Source organism: Mus caroli, unplaced genomic scaffold, assembly GCF_978045245.1.
Source record: "Mus caroli unplaced genomic scaffold, Mus_caroli_1 scaffold_22, whole genome shotgun sequence".
Classification (NCBI taxonomy): domain Eukaryota; kingdom Metazoa; phylum Chordata; class Mammalia; order Rodentia; family Muridae; genus Mus; species Mus caroli.
In genome coordinates this window covers 1,507,969-1,526,503 of record NW_028227277.1, presented here as the reverse complement: position 1 = coordinate 1,526,503, position 18,535 = coordinate 1,507,969, and positions in this window count along the sequence as shown.

The window sequence follows — 18,535 nt, the reverse complement described above, 5'->3', positions numbered from 1 at the left end:
TCCTTCTTTCTCAATTTCCTTCTTTCTTTAAATCCTCTTTTCTTGCTTTTTTTTTTTTTTTTTAATTTGTGTGTGATTTTGGTGACTGGGCTTCTCTGTGTATACCCTGGCATTCATGGATATCACTCTGAACACCAGGCTGGCCTGGTTCTTAATAAACAAAGAAAAAAACCAAACCAAAACAAAACAAAACAACACTATACATATACTAAAACACTTAATGCCTAAAATCTCTAAAAAACTGTTCAAAAAAACTAATATATGTGTATGTGTAGGTGTAGGTGTAGGTGTAGATGTAGGTGTAGGTGTATGTATATTTACAATTATATGATTTTTTAAAGCTTCGAGGTTTTCTTTGTATGCTTTTATGTTTTTAGTGTCTTTTTAGGTTTTTTACAAAGGATTTTTTATTTTTTACTTATTTTTTTGTTTGTTTGTTTGGTTTTTTTTTTTTTAATGGTTTCAGGTTCTATTTCCGGTTTAGAGTTTTAGGGTTTTTAGGTTCTTTAAGGTTTTTTTTTTTAACAATACTTTTAAGGTTTTTGTTTTTTTGTTTTTTTTTTTTTTCTTTTTTTTCTTTTAGGGATTTAGGATTCTTTTTAGGTTTTCAAGATTTCATTTAGAATTTTAAGGTTCTATAGTTTTGTTTTGTTTTTTTTTAAATAGGAATTTAGGGTTTTTCTAGAGTTTCAGGTTTTTGATGTATTTTTAGGTTTTTTTGTTTTAAATTTGGGATTTTTATGGTTTTAGGAATTCTGGCACAATCTTTTTAGAGTTCTTGATTTTTTTCAGAGTTGATTTTTTGTTGTTGTTGTTGTTGTTGTTTTTAGTGTTTTAGGGCTTTTTTAAGTTTTTTATAAAGGATTTTAGGGTGTTTTAGTAATTTAGGGTTCTTTTATGTTGTTTTCTAAAATTTTTTTTTTTTTTTTTTTTAGATTTTTGAGCTTTAGTTTTACAGCTTTATAGGTTTCTAGAAGGATCATTTTTTAACATTATATGTTTTTTTTAGGGTTAAGGGTTTTTCATGTCTTTTAGGGTTCTAGAGGTGTTTTATTATTATTTTAGGTTGTTTAAAGGTTTTTTAAAAAATTAGAATTTTTGAGGGTTTTTTTACGTTTTTAAAATGTTTTTATTAAGAATTTTATTTTTATTTCATTTTATGCTTTTATTTTATTTTCTTAAGGATTCTTTCCTATAAAAGATGATTTTAGGATTTTTCTCAGTGTTTTGGGCAATTTTTTTAATGCCATAAAGTTTTTTTTTATGGTTTTAAAATTTTTGAGTTCTTTTTAGGGTTCTTGAATTTTTGTTGAATTTTAGGGCAATTTTTAGTGTTTTAGAATTTTTGGGGTCTTATTAGAATTCTTGCTTTTTTTTTTTTTTTTAGAATTGTAGTTTTTGTTTTTAAAAGTGTTTATTAAGTATTTTAGGGTCGCTGGGCAGTGATGGCCCTTGCATTTAATCCCAGCACTGGAGAGGCAGAAGCAGGCAGATTTCTGAGTTTGAAGCCAGCCTGGTCTTGAGAGTGAGTTCCAGGAATGCTAGAGCTACAAAAAGAAACAGTCTCAAAAAACCAAAAAAAAAATTATTTTAGGGTTTTTTGGTTTTTTTTTTTTTGGTTTTGTTTTGTTTTGCTTTGTTTTATTTCGATTCTTTTTGTTTTTGTTTTTAGCTTTTTAAGGATCATTTTGTGTTTGTTTAAAGAACCTAAGATTTTTCTGGGTTTTCTTTTTTTTTTTTTTTTGATGTTTCTTGATTTCTTCTACATTTTTAAGGTATTTTAGCGTTCTTTAGTGTTTTTAAAGGATTTTAGGAATGTTTTAGGTTTTATTATTATTATTATTTAAAGTATTTATTTTTTTTTGTTGTTTTTTGCTGATGTTTTTTGTTTTTTAGGGTTTTAGGTTTTCTGGTTATTTGTAGGGTTTTTTGGTGTATGGGAATTTTGGGATATTTTGTTGGGGTTTTAGTTTCTTTTAGTTTTTTTTTTATATAATTTTGTAGTTTTTTTTAAGGGTTTTTGTTGATTTTTTAAAAACATCAAGGTTTTCTTTTTTAGGTTTTTATTGTCTTTTCGGGTTTTTTTAAAGGTCATTCTTATTTTATTTTATTTTTTTTTAAGTCTTGAAGGATTTTTTTTAATGGTTTCAGGACCTTTTTTAAGGCTTTATGGGTTTTTTTGGTCTTTTTTTTTTAGGATTTTTGAGTATTTTGAAAGAATTTTGAGGGTTTTTTAAGGGGCTTATTGTTCTTTTTAGGGTTTCATGTTCTTATTTAGGGTTTTAAGATTTTTTTTCAAATCTTTAGGGTTCTTATTGAGGGGAGTTCAGGGTTCGGGTATAGCCAAGGATACACAGAGAAACCCAATCTCAAAATATATATATATATATATATATATATATATATATATATATATATATATATATATATATATGAATAAAGTAAGGAAGAAAGAATGAAAAGAATTTTAGGGACATTTTTTGGCTTTTGGTGTACTTTTCTTTAGAATTTTTAGGTGTTTTGTTTTGTTTTGTTTTTTTAAGGAATTGTAGGGTTTTTAAAAGAGTTTTTGTTGTTTTGCTTGAATATATATATATATTTTTTAATTTTAGGGTTTTAATATTGGTGTTTCATTGTTTTATGGTTGCCAGGAAATGGTGGCAGAGTGACTTCCTGGACAGACAGGGATAAACAGAGAAACCCAGTCTCATAAAAGAAAAAACGAAAAAAAAAAAAAAAGAAGAAGAAGAAGAAAGAAAGAAAAGAGTTTTAGAGTACTTTTTTTAAGATGAGTGTTTTAGAGTTTGTTTTATTTTTGGTTTGTTTTTTGTTTTTTGTTTTGTTTTCACAGTTTTCATGTATACTTATTGTTTTTTCTGTTTTTTTTTCCTTTTAATGGATTTTAAGGTTTTTTGGGTTATGGATTTTTTTTAGTCTTTAGGGGTTCCTTTTTATGGTTTTTCAAAAATTTTTTAGGTTTTTTTTTTCTTGTTTTGTTTTTGTTTTTGTTTTTGTTTTTTTGTTTTTGTCTTTGCTAAGATTATTTGAAAATTTTAGAGTTTTATTTTGCATTTTATGAGTTTTACTCTTGCCAGACAGTGGCAGCAAATGCCTTTAATCCCACACTTGAGAGGCAGAGGTAGTGGATTTATGAATTTGAGGTCAGCCTGGTATACAAAGTGAGTTCCAGGACAGCCACAATGAAACGCTGTCTCAAAAAACCAAAAAAAAAAAAAAAAAAAAAAAAAAAAAAAAAAAAAAACAAGAAAAAAAAAAAAAAAGAAAAGAAAAGAAAAAAGAAAAAAGAAAAAAAAATAGTTGTATGATTATTTTTGGGTTAATGTTTTTTTAAAAATTCAGGGTTTCTTAAAAGTTTTTGTAGGGTTTTTAGAAGAATGTTTTTGAGGTACTTTGGTATTCAGGGTTTTAGTACATTTTTAGAGTTTATTCTATATTTTTAAAAGGATGTTAGGGTCTTTCTTTTAGTGATTTTTGGTTCTTAATAGGTTTAAGAGATTTTTTTTTTTAGCATTTTACTGTTTTATTTAGGGTTTATGTGTGTGTTATTGAGTTTTGTTTTATTTTTTTAATTTTAGGTTTGTATCTTTTGAGTTTAAGAGCTTTAGTGTTGCCAGCCAGTTTTTTTTGTTTGTTTGTTTGTTTGTTTTTTGTTTGTTTGTTTTTTGTTTTAGTGTTTTGGGGTTTTATTTAGGCTTTATTTATTTATTTATTTATTTATTTATTTATTTACTTATTTATTTACTTATCTATTTATTATTTTTGCATTTTACTGTTCTTCTTAGGAGTTTTTTGTTGCTGTGGTGGTGGTGGTGGTGGTGCTTGTTCTTCTTCTATTTTTAATTTTAGGGTTTTAAATTTGGAGTTTAAAAGTTTTAGATTTGCCAGTCAGTGGTGGCCCAAGCCTTAAATTCCAATACTTGGGAGGCAGAGGCGGGTGGATTTCCGAGTTTGAGGCCACCCTCGTCTACAGAGGCAGCTCCAGGACAGGTAGGGATACAAAGAGAAACCCAGTCACGAAAAAAAAAAAAAAAAAAGTAAGAAAGAAAGAAAGAAAGAAAGAAAGAAAGAAAGAAAGAAAGAAAGAAAGGAAGGAAAGACAGAAAGAAAAGTACTTTATGGATATTTTTGACTTATTGTGTGGTTCTTTTTTTTAATATTACAGTTTTTTTTAAGGTGATTGTAGGGTTTTAGAAGAGTATTTTAGAATATTGTTTGGTTTTAAGAGTTATAGTGTATGTTTAGAGGTTTTTCTATAATTTTTAAAGGACTTTAGGGTGTTTTAGTGATATCTGGTTCTTACAAGGTTTAAGGGACTTATTTTTTAGCACTTTACTGTTTTATTTAGTTTTTGTGTGTGTGTTCTTGAGTTTTTCTTTTTAATTTGAGGGTTGTATATTGTGAGTTTAAGAGTTTTAGTGTTGCCAGCCCCTTTATTTAGAATTTTTAAAATTTAGGGGTTTTATTTAGGGTTTGAAGGATTTTTAGAAGAGTGTTTTAGAGTTTTTTTGGTTGTCAGGCTTTTAGAATATTTTTAGTGATTTTCCTCGTTTTTAAAGGATTTTAATGTATTTTAGGGTTTAGGGGTTTAATTTAGGCTTTATTTAATTTATTTCTTGTTTAGCATTTTACTCTATTTCTTAGGGGTATTTTGTTGTCATTGTTGTTGTCCTCGATTTTTTTTTTTTTTTATTTAGGGTTTTATATTTGCGGATTGTTTTACGGTTGCCAGACAGTGGTGGCACATGCTTTAAATCCCACCAATTAGGAGGCAGATGTAGGTGGACTTTTGAGTTCAAGGCCAGCATAGTATACAAAGGGAGCACCCGAACAGTCAGAGGTACATAGCTAAACACAGTCTCCCAAAACTCAAAAACAGAAAGCTCAAAAAAAAATTTTTTTAGAGTCTTTTTGGGGTTCTTGTGTATTTTTTTTTCTTTTTTTCTTTTTTAGAATGTTAGTGTTTTTCTTAAGGTTATTTGGAAGATTGTTTTAGAGTTTTGATGTTTTTTGTTTTTGTTTTGTTTCATGTCTTTCAGGATTCCAGTGTATTTTTTTGTTTGTTTGGTTTTCTTTTTTTTTTTTTTTTTAATATTTTATGGTGTTTTAGTTTTTTTTTTGTTTTTTGTTTTTTGTTTTTAAGGCTCTACAGGTTTTTTTCTTTTAGGGATTTTTTTTTTTGCCTTTTTTTGTTAGTTTTGTTTTCATTTTAGTATTATTTTTTTATTTTTAATGTTTTTGAGTATTATTATTTTTTTAATATAAGGTTTTATTTTTGGATTTTAAGACTTATGTTTTGGCTCAAAGTGGTGGCCCTTGCCTAGATTCTAATCAACTGGGAGGCAGAAGTAGTGGAATTTTTAGTGCATGGCAGCCTGGTTCAAAGAGGGAGCTCCAGTACATCCAGAGTTACACAGAGAAACCCAGCCTCCAAAAACTTAAAAAATAAAAATAAAAATAAAAATAAATATAAATAAAAAAATAAATATAAAAAATAAAAATAAAGAAAGGAAGGAAGGTAGGAAGGAAAGAAGGAAAAAATAAAAAAAGAAAAAGAAAGAAAGAAAGAAAGAAAGAAAGAAAGAAAGAAAGAAAGAAAGAAAGAAAGAAAGAAAGAAAGAAACTATTATGGACATTTTGGCTTAGTGTGTATTTTTTTTTTTCTTTTTAGATTTCTAAATGTTTTTTTTTAGGGTTTGTACAATTTTTAAAAGAGTGTTTTAAGAGGTTTTTTTTTTTTGGTTTTCAGGCTTTCGGATATTTTTAGTGTTTTTCTTGTTTTTTTAATGATTTTCGTATATTGTATGGTTTTGGGATTTAATTTAGCCTTTCTTTTTCTCTCTCTTTTTTTTTCTTTCTTTCTTTTTTCTTTTTTCTTTTTTATTAAGCATTTTACAGTATTTGTCAGGGTTTGTTGTTATTATTCTCCTTGATTTTTTTTTTTAATTTTAGTGATTTATATTTGGGTTTTAATTGTTCTAGGGTTGCCAGGCAGTGGTAGCCCATGCCTTTAATCCCAACAATTAGGAGACAGGATTTTTTGAGTTAAAGGACAGTATGGTCTACACAGAAAGCTCCAGGACTGATAGGGATACACACACACACAAACACACACACACACAAAACCGTCAAGACAAAGGGAGAAAAGAAGGAAAAAAAAGAAAGGAAGGAAGGAAGGAAGGAAGGAAGGAAGGAAGGAAGGAAGGAAGGGAGCAAATTATTACTTTATGCCAATTTTTGGGCTTTCTGTGTGTTTTTGTTTTAGTTTTTGTTTTTGTCTTATTTTTTTAAGCAATTTAAGGTTTTTTAAAGGTTTTTCGGGATTTTTAAAAGATTTTTTTAGAGGATTTTTTGGTTTTTAGGGTTATAGTTTTAGTTTTTTGTTTTTTTTTTAAACATCTTAGAAGGTTTTTTTTTGGGAGGGACTTTAGGGTTTTTCTTTAGGGTTTTAGTATTTTTTTTAGGGTTGTGTGTGTGTGTGTGTGTGTGTGTGTGTGTGTGTGTACGTGTGTGTATGTGTGTGTGTGTGTGTGTTGGAGTTTGTTGAGGTTGAATGCAGCAAGGTCTACAGAGTGAATTCCAGGACAGCCAGAAGTACACAGAGAAACACATTCACCAAAAATTAAAAAAAAAAAAAATTAAAGAAAAAAAAAAGAAAGATATTAATAAAGAAGGAAAAAAGAAAGAAAGAAAGAAAAAGAGAGAGACAGAAGGAAGGAAGGAAGGAAAGAAAGAAAGAAAGAAAGAAAGAAAGAAAGAAAGAAAGAAAGAAAGAAAGAAAGAGAAAGACGTAGTGAAATTTTAGGCTCCTTGGTATTTTTGTAGCAATTTAGGTTCTTTTTAAGGGTTAATAGGGTGTTTAGAAGACTATTGGTGAGTTATATTTGTTTTTCCTTTTTTTTTTTTTCTTGGTATCTTAGGTTTATGGATTTATTGTTTGGTTTTTTTGGTTTCAGGATTTTCGTTTATTGTTTTTATTGTCTTTTTTTTTTTTTCAGGCGTAAAGTGTTTTAGCTTTGCCAGTCAGTGGTGGGTCATGCCTTTATTCCAAGCCCTTGGGAGGCAGAGGTAGGTAGATTTGTAAGTTCTAGGCCAGCCTGGTCTAAAGAGTGAGTTCCAGTATAGCCAGGGCAATACAGAGAAACAGTTTCCAAAAACAAAATAAATTAAACCAAAAAAATAGCTTAAGGGTCATTTTAGGGTTGATATATGTATATAGTTTTTTTTTTAAGGGTTTTGTAGGTTTTTAGACGAAGTTTTAGATTTATTTGGTTTTCAGACTTCTAGTATAGGTTAAGTGTTTTGTTGTTGTTTTTTTTTTTTCTTGTTTTTTAAGGATTATAGTGAGTTTTAGGGTTTTGGTGATTTATTTAGGCTTAATTTTATTTTATTTTTTTAACATTTTGCTTTATTTCTCAGGTTTTTGTTTTGTTGTTTTTTGTTTGTTTGTTTGTTTGTTTTTAATTTTGAGGTTTTATATTTAGTATTTAATTGTTTTATGTTTGCTAGGAAATTGTGGACCATGCCTTAGGGTCGCCAGGCAGTGATGGCCCTTGCATTTAATCCCAGCACATGGGAGGCAGAAGCAGGCAGATTTCTGAGTTTGAGGCCAGCCTGATATAAAGATGGAGCTCCAGGAAAGGTAGAGATACAGAGAGAAACTCATTCTATAAAAACACAAAAAACAAATGAAATAAAATAAAAAGAAATAAAATGAGAAAAGAAAGAAAGAAAGAAAGAAAGAAAGAAAGAAAGAAAGAAAGAAAGAAAGAAAGAAAGAAAGAAAGAAAGAAAGGAAGGAAGGAAGGAAGGAAGGAAGGAAGGAAGGAAGGAAGGAAAGAAAGAAAGAAAGAAAGAAAGAAAAGAGAAAGAAAGAAAGAAAGAAAGAAAGAAGGAAAGGAAGAAAGAAAGAAAGAAAGAAGGAAAGGAAGGAAAGAAGGAAGGAAGGAAGGAAGAAAGAAAGAAAGAAAGAAAGAAAGACAGAAAGAAAGAAGGAAAGAAAGAATGAAAGAAAGAAATGAAGAAAGAAAAGAAAAAATTACTTAAAGGACATTTTGTCCTTTCTGGTTTTTTTTCTTTCTTCTTTTTTTTTTTTTCTTTTTTTTTTTATATTTTAGAATTTCAGTTTTTTGGTTTTTTTTTTTGTAAAGGGTTTTGTAGGGTATTTTATAACAGTATCTTATAGGGTTTTTTTTTGAGTATTTTAGTGTATTATTAGTGTTTTTTCTGATTTTTTTAAAAAGTGTTTTAGGGTGTTTCAGTGTTTTGGGTTTTTTCATTTCTTTTTTAGGGTTCTATCTTTTATTTTTTGGGTTTTTTGTTTTGTTTTTTTTAGAGTTTTAGAATATTATTAATTTTTTAATTTTAAGGTTTTATTGGAGTTAAGAGTTTTAGGGTAGGCAGGAAGTGGTGGCCCATGCCTTAAATCCCAGCACTTTGAGAGGAAAACATATTGGATTTCTTACTTCAAGGCCAGCCTGGTTTACAGAGGCAGGTCCAATATAGGAAGGGATACACATAGAAACCCAGTCTCCAAAATCTGAAAAAAAATAAGAAAAAAGGAAAGAAAGAAAGAAAGAAAGAAAGAAAGAAGAAAGAAAGAAAGAAAGAAAGAGAGAAAGGAAGGAAGAAAAAAGGAATTAAAGAAGGAAAGAAAGAAAGAAAAGAGAAAATTACTTAATGGATATTTTGTCCTTTCTGGTTTTTGTTTGTTTGTTTGTTTGTTTTTTGTTTTTTGGGTTTTTTTTTTTCTTTTGTATTTTTGTTTTCTGCTTTATTTTTTATTGGTTTTTTTTGTTTTGTTTTGTTTTTTGTTTTGTTTTGTTTTTTGTTTTTGTTTTTGTTTGTTTGTTTGTTTGTTAGGATTTAGAGTTTTCATTTAGTGTTTTCTTTTTTTTTTAATTTTGAAAAAAAACATAAAGTTTTTTTTTGTTTGTTTTTTTTGTTTTTTTGTGTGTTTGTTTGTTTTTCGAGACAGGGTTTCTCTGTGTAGCCCTGGCTGTCCTGGAATTCACTTTGTAGACCAGGCTGGCCTCGAACTCAGAAATCCTCCTGCCTCAGCCTCCCAAGTGCTGGGATTAAAGGCGTGTGCCATCACGCCCGGCTAAAAAATATAAAGTTTTTATATTGGGGGATACACAGAGAAATCTAGTCCTGAAAAGCTCAAAAAATAAATAAATAGATAGATAGAATGATAGATAGATAGATAGATAGATAGATAGATAGATAGATAGATAGATAGACAGACAGACAGACAGACAGACAGACAGACAGACAGACAGCAGACAGACAGACAGACAGACAGATAGATAGATAGATAGATAGATAGATAGATAGATAGATAAACAAATAGAAGAAAGAAAGAAAGAAAGAAAGAAAGAAAGAAAGAAAGAAAGAAAGAAAGAAAGGAAGGAAGGAAGGAAGGAAGGAAGGAAGGAAGGAAGGAAGGAAGGAAGGAAGGAAGGAAGGAAGAAAGAAAGAAAGAAAGAAAGAAAGAAAGAAAGAAAGAAAGAAAGAAAGAAAAGAGAAAAATAATTAATGGACATTTTTGCCTTTTTTGTTTTTTGTTTTTTTTTTAGAATTTTAGTGTTTTTTGTAAAGTGTTTTGTAGGTTTTTTTTAATAAGAGTATCTTAGAGGGTTTTTTTTGGTTTTTCGTATTTTAGTGTATTTTTAATGTTTTTATGATTTATTTGTAAGTTTTTTAGGGTGTTTAGGGTTTTGGGTTTTTTTTTTCAATTTTTGTTAGTGTTCAATCTTTAACTTTTAGGGATTTTTGTTTTGATTTTATAGTTTTTGATTTTTTTTTAATTTTAAGCTTTTATTGTTGGATTTAAGTGTTTTAGGGTTGCCAGGCAGTGGTGGCCCATGCCTTAAATCACAGAACTTGAGAGGAAGAAGTACTGGATTTCTTAGTTCAAGGCCAGCATGGTTTACTGGGGCAGTTCTAGTATACCTAGGGATCCACAGTAAAACCTAGTCTCCAAAAATCTCAAAAAAAAAAAAAAAAAAGAAAAAAACAAAGTAGGAAAGAAAGAAAGAAAGAAAGGAAGGAAGGAAGGAAGGAAGGAAGGAAGGAAGGAAGGAAGGAAGGAAGGAAGGAAGCAAAATTACTTTATGCATATTTTGGGCTTCCTGTTTAATTTTTTTTAAAGAAATTTAGTTTTTTTTAAAGCATTTTCAGGATTTTTTGAAGATTGTTTTAGACATTATTTTGGTTTTCTGTGTTTTAGTGTATGTTTAGTGCTTTTTTAAAAAAAATTCAGAGTGTTTTTGTTTGTTTGTTTTTGGCTTTAGGGTTTTCTTTAGGGTTTTAGTATTTTTTTTTTTGAGTTTTTGTGTGTGTATGTGTTGTAGTGTGTTATGGTCGAAGGCAGCATGGTCTACAGAGTGAGTTCGAGGACAGCCAGAAGTACACAGAGAAACTCAGTCTCCAAAAACTTGAAAAAAAAAGAAGAAAAAAAATAAAGAAAAATAAAAAGAACGAAGGAAAGAAGAAAGAAAGAAAGAAAGAGAGAAAGAAAGACAGACAGAAAAAGAAAGAAAGAAAGAAAGAAAGAAAGAAAGAAAGAAAGAAAACATATTTAGTGAAATTTATGGCTCTGTGTATTTTTGTAGAAATGTAGGGTCTTTTAAAAGGTTAATAGGGTTTTTGGAAGACTATTGTAGAATTTTATTGGTTTTTTTTATTGTTGCTTTTTTTTTTTTGGTCTCCTAGGTTGTCGGGTATTTTGTTTGTTTGTTTTTTGGCTGAAGGGTTTTCGTTTAGAGTTTTCCTTCATTTATTTATTTTTTAATTATTATTATTAATTGTATTTTTGAAAAAAAATTAACTTTTTATTTTGGAGGTAAAGTGTTTTAGCTTTGCCAGTCAAGGATGGTTCATGCCTTTATTCCCAGCCCTTGGGAGCAGAGGCAGGTGGATTTGTAAGTTCTAGGCAAGCCTGGACTACAGAGTGAGTTCCAGTATAGCCAGGGCTATACAGAGAAACACAGTTTCCAAAAACAAAATAAATCAAACCAAAAAGTAGCTCTAGGGTCATTTTGGGGTTGATATATATCTATATAATTTTATATTTTTTTTATTTTAAAGGTTTGTAGGGTTTTTAGATGTAGTTTTAGATTTATTTGGTTTTCAGACTTCTAGTGTAGATTGTTTTGTTGTTGTTTTTTTGTTTTTTTTTTGTTTTGTTTTGTTTTCTTGGTTTTTAAGGATTATAGTGAGTTTTAGAGTTTTGGTGTTTAATTTAGACTTAATTTTTTTTTTTTTGCATTTTACTTTATTTCTTAGGTTTTGGTTTTGTTGGTTTTTTGTTTGTTTGTTTGTTTTAATTTTAAGGATTTATATTTGGTATTTAATTGTTTTACCATTGCTAGAAAATTGTTGACCGTGCCTTCAATCTCAGCACTTGGGAGGCAGAGGTAGTAGATTTGTGAGTTTGAGGCCAGCCTGATCCAATGAGGGAGCTCCAGGACAGGTAGGGATACACAGAGAAAACCCAGTCATGAAAAATTCAAAAAACAAATGAAATAAAATAAAATAAAATAAAATGTGAAAAGAAGGAAAGAAAGAAACAAGAAAGAAAGAAAGAAAGAAAGAAGGAAAGAAAGAAAGAAAGAAAGAAAGAAAGAAAGAAAGAAAGAAAGAAACATAGATAGATAGATAGATAGAAAAGGAAGGAAAGAAGGAAGGAAAGAAATAAGGTAGGAAGAAAGGAAGAAAGGAAGGAAGTAATAAATTAAGAAAGAAAGAAAGAAAGAAAGAAAGAAAGAAAGAAAGGAAGAAAGAAAGATAGAAAGATAGATAGATAGATAGATAGATATGTAGATAGATAGATAGATAGACAGTAGACTGAACGACAGACAGACAGACAGACAGACAGACAGACATATAGATAGATAGATAGATAGATAGAAGGAAAAGGAAGGAAAGAAGGAAGGAAAGAAATAAGGTAGGAAGAAAGGATGGAAGTAATAAATTAAGAAAGAAAGAAAGAAAGAAAGAGAAAGAAAGAAAGAAAGAAAGAAAGACAGACAGACAGACAGACAGATATGTAAATAGGTGAAAGATAGATAGATAGATAGATAGATAGATAGATAGATAGATAGATAGAAGGAAAGAAAAGGAAGGAAAGATGGAATGAAGGAAAGAAGGAAGGTAGAAAGAAATAAAGAAAGAAAATAAGAAAGAAAGAAAGAAAGAAAGAAAGAAAGAAAGAAAGAAAGAAAGAAAGAAAGAAAGAAAGAAAGAAAGAAAGAAAGGAAGGAAAGGAAAGAAGGAAGAAAGGAAGACAGAGAAAGAATTTAAAGGAAGGAATATAGGAAGGAAGGAAGGAAGGAAGGAAGGAAGGAAGGAAGGAAGGAAGGAAGGAAGGAAGGAAGGTAGGTAAGGAACGAGGGAAGGAAAGAAAGAAAGAAAGGAAGCAAGCAAGCAAGCAAGAAAGAAAGAAACAAACAAAACAAACAAAGGAGAGAGTTTTAAGTTCATTTGGATTTCTGTATTTTTAGAAGAGTGCTTTTGAGAGGTTTTTTTTCTTTTTTTTTCAGTTGTCTAGTGTATTTTTTTTTCTAGTAAATTAACCAATTTTACTGTGTTTCAAATTTTTAGGGTTTTATTTACGCTTCAGAAATTTATTTTTAATTAATTATTACTTTTTTTTGTATTTTAATGCACATTGTGATATTGTGTGTGTGTCTGTATGTGTGTGTTCTTGAATAAATATTTAAAATTTGGGAGGTTCAATTTATTGGTTTTAGTGTTGCCAGGAAATGAGGGCCATTGCCTATAAAACCTAGATATAGGGATGAACAAGTAAGGGATTTTTAAGATGGAGGCTAATTTGGTCTATGGAGTGACACACAGAATGGCCAGAGAAAGACAGCGAAAGCCATTCTCCAAAATTCAAAAAAGAAAGAGAGAGAGAGAAAGAGAGAGAGAGGAAGGGGAGGGAGGGAGGGAGGGAGGGAGGGAGGGAGGGAGGAAGGAAGGAAGGAAGGAAGGAAGGAAGGAAGGAAGGAACGAACGAACGAACGAACGAACGAACGAAGGAAGGAACGAAGGAAGGAAGGAAGGAAGGAAGGAAGGAAGGAAGGAAGGAAGGAAGGAAGGAAGGAAGCAGGCAGTCAGGCAGGCAAGCAGGAAAAGAAAGCAAGCACGAAAGAGACAAACAGAAAAAGAAAAAAGAATTGGGTTTCAGAGTTATTTTTAGCCTCTTTTGCTTTTTTTTTTTGGAATTAATATTTTGGGGGTGTATTTTGTTTTTGTATTTGTTTTTTTAAGGCTTTGAAGTGTGTTTCAAAGAATGTTTTGGAGAGTGTGTGTGTGTGTGTTTTTTTTTTAAACTTCTAGTATATTATTAGTAGTTTTCCTAGTTTTTTAGAATTTTAGGACCTGGGGTTTTATTTAGGCTTCAAGGATTTTTTTTTAATATTTTAATGTTTTCTTTGGGATTGTGTGTGTGTGTGTTCTTGAATATTTATTTCAGTTTTGATGGTTTTAATTTTGGAGGATCATAGTTTTAGCATGGAAATAGTGGTCCATGCCTATAAAATCTAGCCCCAGGGATAAACAGGTAGTGGATATTTTAGTTGTCAGCTAGCATGGTCTACTGAATAACTTCCAGGACAGTGAGGGATACACAGAAAAACCCACTTTCCAAAAAATTACAAATAAATCAATGAAAGAAACGGAGGGAGAGACAGACAGAGAGACAGACAGACAGACAGACAGACAGACACACAGACACACAGACACACAGACACACAAACACTCAGAGAGAGAGAGACAGAGAGAGAGAGAGAGATAAAAGAGGAAAGGAAGGAAGAAAGAAAGAGAGAGAGAGAGAGAGAGAGAGAGAGAGAAAGAGGAAGAGAGAGAAGGAGAGAGGAAGGGGTGAGGGATGAAGGAAGGAACAAAGGAACTAAGGAATGAAGGAAAGAAAAAAGAATAAAGGAAGAAAATATAATTGTGTTATTGAGTCATTTTTGGTCTCTTGTGTACTTTTTTATTTTTAGGGGTTTTATTTAAGATTTTGAAGTGTTTTTAAAGAATGTTTCAGAGCGTTTTTTTTTGTTTTCAGAATTCTAGTGTATTTTTCATATTTTTTCTTTTTTTTTAAAATTTTAGTGTGTTTTGGACTTTTCAGGTTTCATTTAACTTCAAGGATATATTTATTTTAATATTTCATTGCTTTCTTTATGTTCTTTTTTTGTGGGTTTATTCTTGAATATTTATTTAAAAATTGAGGTTTTTTGTTTTGGTGGTGCATAATTTTAGAGTTGGCAGGCAATGGTGAAATGGTAGGGGATTTTTTTTAGTTGGAATCTAGCCTGGTCTTGAGATTGATCTACCAGAGAGCCAGGGATAAACAGAGAAACCCAGTTTATAAAATTAAAAAAATATAGAAAATGAAAGGGAGGGAGGGAGAGAGAGAGAGAGAGAGAGAGAGAGAGAGAGAGAGAGAGAGAGAGAGAGAGAGAGAGAGAGAGAGAGAGAAGGAAAAGGAAAAAAAAGAGGGAAGGAAGGAAGGAAGGAAGGAAGGAAGGAAGGAAGGAAGGAAGGAAGGAAGAAAGAAAGAAAGAAAGAAAGAAAGAAAGAAAGAAAGAAAGAAAGAAAGAAAGAAAGAAAGAAAGAAAGAAAGAAAGGAAGAAAGGAAGAAAGAAAGATAAAGAAAGGATACTTCTTAGTTCTTTAACTTCATTTGATTTCCTGGATTTTTAGAAGAGTGCTTTCGAGGGTTTTTTGTTTTCAGACATCTAGTGTATTTTTGTGTTTTTTCTAGTTTTTTAAACAAGTTTACTGTGTTTGAAGATTTGGGGGAATTATTTTCCCTTCAGCAATTTATTTTTTATCTATTATTAATTTTTTTTGTATTTTAATGCATATTGGGATTATTGCAATAGAGTACACATATTTTATACTAGTGTATAGAACAGAATTTAAGGTAGTAAATAGCCATAAAATATTGCTATCCTTATTAATTCTGGATCACAAAAAATATATATCACGAGAATATATTATTGTTCAATAACACTGAAATTATTTGAATTTTAAAAAATATTGCTTACAATTTTAATATAAAATATTTGCTACTAGGTCAATACACAGAAAATAAAGTAATAAAAATAAGAACAACCAAAACTTTAGTAAATTTTTTAAATGCTAATGCTTTAAAATTAGGATTCAATCTAGTAAAGAATATATAATTTTTCTCTAAATAATACTCAAAATAAAAAATTATGAACAGTAATAGTGATTTTCTATTTTCACATATTTTTCATGCTTTCTTGGTAAATATATTAATCTTTAATAAAAGTGTTCAAAGAATGTGCAAATAGAATGTATTCATGAGAACATAATTAAAACAATTTTTATTTTTTAAATAAGATTATTTATTTTATATTAAAATAAAATTAACTATTTCTAAAAATGACATTAAAGAATACATGGCATATTAATATTAACACATTCATATTATATTAAAATGAATTAAAGTATTTTATTAAATAAGCAATGTTAGGGCTGATGTATACAGCATTAGTACAATAAATGTGTGTGTATGAATTCCAAAAATAAACCTGTGTTGTCACTTACTAATGTATAGCAAAACAAGTGACAAAAAGGTGTTACAAAACGTCACAGACTACTAAAGCTTTTGATATAAAGCATGATGTTGAATGATGCTAAATGTTCTTTAGGAATATTATATTTAATGTCAGTGAATGTGGTGTGGCAACTGACAGGTCATCCTACACTGGGACAGCTGCCAAGAGACCTGTGCTCATCAGGCTCTTTACTGAAAGCAACTGGAAATGAGGACTCTAACTATTAAGGGTGGAGGTAAGGCCACCCTTGAGGAATTCCTTCTGCAACATCCCGGTGGCTCAGTTTTAATCTCACATTTCTTAATTACCAAGAACCAGAATAAATTAGAACTGAGAATATTAATACCAAACACGACCTAGTGCATACAAGCATTATTTTAGGGATCCTAAAATATCCTAAATCCTTGAGATGACTCTGTGAACAATGACAGAAATGGAACAACAACAACAAAAATATCAAAAGAGTGTCTAAAGCCCATGAGCTATCTTTGGCTAAAGGGCAGAGATTTGTGCTGGCAGCTTTGAATGAGAAGACTAGCAATGCTTTGTTGTAAGAAAGCAAGAAAGACCACATTTTCATAATCACTACCTTATAGAAAAAAATGCCTCAGATTTGAATAAGCAATTGTTTAATAAGACTACAGAGCAAGCGAAGCAAAAGAATAGCAAACTGAGGTTTATAAGTCTTTAAAGATCAGTTCAGCCTTTGGAAATGGCATAATGAGCATAATATAAAATATTACGATAATAGACAATTATTATCGATACAATAAGCAATTGTACCACAAGATCAAAATTACGCATAGCATTTCTGTAGAATGCTGGATTGAAGAAGAACAGAACCAACTGCACAATATGTGAGCCAACGAGGATTTGCGACATGAAAGGTAGTTAAGTAGTTCACATGTTCAATGAGCAAGATCGGATTAGGAAAACTGTGTTCTCTGGGCCTAGCCAAGCCCATTTTGTGGGAGTCTGCTCTTTTTCTCGTCTTAGATGAAATCTTGCACAAGCCTTATGATTTTCCACTCACTTTCAGACAATAAAAAGGCCTCCAGGTTCAATAACAGCTCCATTCATTCCTGTATAACAAAATAAACTCCAGCTTTAATTTAAAGGTAAATCTCCAGGTTAGAATCAATATTCTGTATCCACAGTCTTTTATTTTGAGGAAATACAGAAAAGATGAAGGAAGGAAGAGAGTACTAGGGGAGGATTCTAAAGATCATCTGAAGGACAGAGTTCTTGCCCCAAGATCTGTCTCAAGCAGAAAGCTCTGAGAAGATATTTCACTATCCTTTCTTCTTAAAAACTTTCTTCTGCAAATTGTATCTTGGGTATTCTAGGTTTCTGGGCTAATATCCATTTATCAGTGAGTGGATATCAAGTGACTTGTTTTGTGATTGGGTTACCTCACTCAGGATGATATCCTCGAGATATATCCGTTTGCTTAAGAATCAAGAGATTCATGTAATTCATGCTTTGCAGCGATGCCCTTGGGCTGGGTGAGATTAGTAACTGGGCTCTGTTCTTCCTTACAGGATAGCAAGGGCAGGAAACCTCTCCCAGCAATTTTAGCTAAGGAAGGCTCAGCTGACTGGCCACTTGCATTCCAATCCTCTTCTACAAATGACAGTTTCTCTGTCTGTCTGTCTGTCTGTCTGTCTGTCTGTATGTCTGTCTGTCTATCCGTCTCTCTCTCTCTTTCTTTCTTTCTTTCTTTCTTTCTTTCTTTCTTTCTTTCTTTCTTTCTTTCTTTCTTTCTTTCCTTTTTCTTCTTTTTTTTTTCTTTGTTTTGTGGGAGGGGGTTTGAGGAATGGATTTCTCAGTATATCCTTGGCTTTTGTTGAGATCAATCTGTAAACCAGGCTGACCTTGAAATAAAAAATCTACCTGCCTCTGCATCCCAAGTTCTGGGATTCAAGGCAAGGACCACCACAGTCTGGCAACCCTAAAACAATTAAACCTCAAACATAAAATGCTATTTTTTTTAAATCAAGATCAACAACAAGAACATCAAAAATATTAAGAAATACACTAAAAAGCTAACAAAAAAAATAAAGCCTAAATTAAACCACTGAACCATAAAATACACTAAGACCCTTATAAAAACAACAACAACTACAGACAAACAAACAAAAAACAAAAACAAGAAAAAAACACTAAAAATACACAGGAAGCCTATAAACCAAACCAAACCAAACCAAAACAAAACAAACCAAACCAATCCAAACCAAACCAAACCAAACCAAACCAAACCAAAACAAAACAAAACAAAACAAAACAAAACAAAACAAAACAAAACAAAACAAAACAAAACAAAACAAAACCTCTAAAACACTCTTCAAAAAACTCTACAAAACCTTACGAAAGCCTATAGTCAACTAAAAAAAAATACACAAGGCAAAATGTTCCTAATACCTTTCTTTCTTTCTTTCTTTCTTTCTTTCTTTCTTTCTTTCTTTCTTTCTTTCTTTCTTTCTTTTTTCTTTCTTTCTTTCTTTCTTTCTTTTTTCTTTCTTTCTTTTTTTCTTTCTTTCTTTCTTTCTTTCTTTTCTTCCTTTCTTTCTTTCTTGCTTTCTTCCTTTCTTAATTTCTTCCTTTCTTCCTACCTTTCTTCCTTCCTTTCTTTCCTTCTTCCTTCCTTATTTCCTTTCTCACTCTCTTTCTCTCTCTCTCTCTTTTCTTTCATTCATTCTTTCTTTCTTTCTTTCTTTTTTCTTTCTTTCTTTTTCTTCCTTCCTTCCTTCCTTCCTTCCTTCCTTCCTTCCGTCATTCCTTCTTTTTTCCTTTTCCTTCTCTCTTTCTCACTCTCTCTATGTATCTATCTATTTTTTCTCTCTGTCTCTGTCTCTGTCTCTCTGTCTGTCTGTCTCTGTCTCTCTGTCTCTCTGTCTCTCTCTCCCTTTCATTTT